The 2083-nt window shown below is 53.0% G+C and overlaps 1 protein-coding gene across 4 annotated transcripts in view; it reads left to right on the plus strand.

Annotated features, from left to right (window-relative positions):
* The first annotated feature begins 60 nt into the window (after window positions 1-60).
* Window positions 61-2083, plus strand: part of Dedd (death effector domain containing) — a 15981-nt gene continuing 13958 nt past the window's right edge. For 2 of the 4 annotated variants that reach the window (XM_031389413.1, XM_031389404.1), the window contains exons 1-2: window positions 61-112; window positions 1209-1389. The gene's annotated coding sequence lies outside the window, so the exon portion shown is untranslated. Of the gene's footprint in view, window positions 113-1208; window positions 1390-1629; window positions 2008-2083 lie in introns of those variants that run through there. The other 2 variants (XM_031389395.1, XM_031389422.1) reach the window with 1 other exon arrangement.

Consider the following 2083-nt stretch of genomic DNA (forward strand, 5'->3'; position numbering starts at 1 on the left):
TCCTTCTTTCCTCTTGTTTGAGGCAAGAGTTTCACCAAGTTCTGGAACTCACTCTGTAGACCAGGCTGTCCTTGACAAGGAGATCTGCCTGTTTCTACCTCTGGAATTAAAGGTATGCACCACCACTAACTGGTGAAAACCTTCCTCTTTTAAATTCTCCTCCACACAACTACATATCGATAGCTTCCCCCACACACACCTTTTTCCCCACAATTAACACTGAGAAAAGGGCTTTTTACGACTGGGTCTTGCTAGTCTATTATTCATTAAATAGGTCCAGGTTTGCCTCAAATCTCATCCTTCCGCTTCTTGAGTGCTGGGATTACAAACCTTAGCGTACCTGGCCACAAAACTGCTTTTATACATTGTATCTTTCCACTTGGATCTGGTTGCTACCCTATACAACTATGTAACAGCTTTCTCCAAGTTTACATAGTGACCTTTCTTTCTTCTACATTCCGAACCACACATTTTCGTCCACATTTTACCTAATCAGTTACACTTGATACTTTTAATAAGTTTCCTTGATACTTTTCTCAGGTCTGCCTTGCTGTCTGCGCCTCCTCAATGTCCGATTTTCTGCTTCCTTCCCTCATCTCACCCCTCGAACGCGCACACATCCTCCTCTTTTAGGCCATTGTTCTCTCTTATGGCTCCAAGAATACACATACGTGCGCAAGTACACTTTAAACTTTCTTAGTTTCAAACCACACTAATTCATGTTTAGTTGCCTAAAAGATATCCTGCAGATCTCTTTTAACTAAAAATAACATAACCCAGTTATTCAAGTCAGAACGTTCATATCTTCTTATCCACTACGTCTTCCTACCTGCACATCACCACCGTCCCTTCCTTAGCTTCATAACTGATCTCTCTCCCTACCCACCCCCTCTCCCCAGGGACTAAACGCCAGGCCTTACCCTGCTATTCTACCACAGTGCTAACATCCTAGCGGTCTTCCTCGCTTAAACGAAGCCCCAATTGGTCTCCATCTCCAGGGCTCAAATAATCCTCCCGCCTCAGGCTCCAGGTCAGCACTAACAGGCCCAGAGCTGGCAAGCTGTGATCTCTCTACAATACCAATATTAATCGCTCACGTCTCCGTTTAGACCCTTCAAAGCCTCTTCCACTACGAAACAAATTTGCAGGGTCTTGCGTCATCGCGTCCCTTCCTATCTCACAGACCTTTGTGTTACCTTTTCCTTTAGCCTCACCAGGCTGCAAGCAGCTCCAGAACACACTTGAGCCTAGCCCACCTCAACCCCCAAGTCAATTCTCAGCAGTCCTCCACGAGTCAGCTGAGGCGGACTTTTCGACAGGAAGTGGGAGCTCAAAAGGAAAATACAGAAGGGATGAATTCCGAGAGCATGAGAGGAGCGCTGCTGTAAGGTCCGTGTTTCCGAACGCCTGGGTGACAGGAAGTTCAAAGCAAAGGTTAAAAAAAAAATCCAGATCTTGAACTTTCACCTAAGTTCAACCGGGCAGTCCGACTCCGCGACTATTCCGCCCTCACGTATGATGGCCGTCAGTCACTCTCTCCCAAGGGCCTCGATGTCCGATACTAGCCAGCTCTGGCGCCACCAAAGCTTCCACCTTCAAAGACGTTACCCGCTCCACTCCTTAGAACCTCCCCGCCGCCGCCGTTAGCCGAACCCCGCGCTGCCAGCTTGCCCCTAAGTAAGATGGCTGCCCGTCTCCAGTCTCCCTGCCCGACGTGAAGCCATCCACTCCCGGCTTCACGCCGCTGCCAGGCTGCCCTCACCTAGTATGGCTACTCCGCTCATGCCTCGTTATGGTCTCGAAGCCGACACTCACCGGCCAGGTTCCGGGAGGCGCTGTGCAGGATGCAGCCACCCCCGCCCGGCCCTCCCCTCCCCCACGCCCGCGGCGGCGGCGGCGGCGGCGACGGTGGCGGCGGCGGCTGGAGCCCGGATGCGGCGCCGGGAGGCAGGCCCGGGCGAGCAGCGCGGATGGATCCAACATGGCGGCGCCGAGCCTGAGCCGAGAGTGAGGCGGCGGGGCGGCCGGCGTGGGGAGGGGGAGTCGAGTGGGACGGGGCGGGGCCGGGCGGGGCCGCGAAGGG

This window comes from Mastomys coucha, unplaced genomic scaffold (assembly GCF_008632895.1).
Source record: "Mastomys coucha isolate ucsf_1 unplaced genomic scaffold, UCSF_Mcou_1 pScaffold1, whole genome shotgun sequence".
NCBI lineage: Eukaryota > Metazoa > Chordata > Mammalia > Rodentia > Muridae > Mastomys > Mastomys coucha.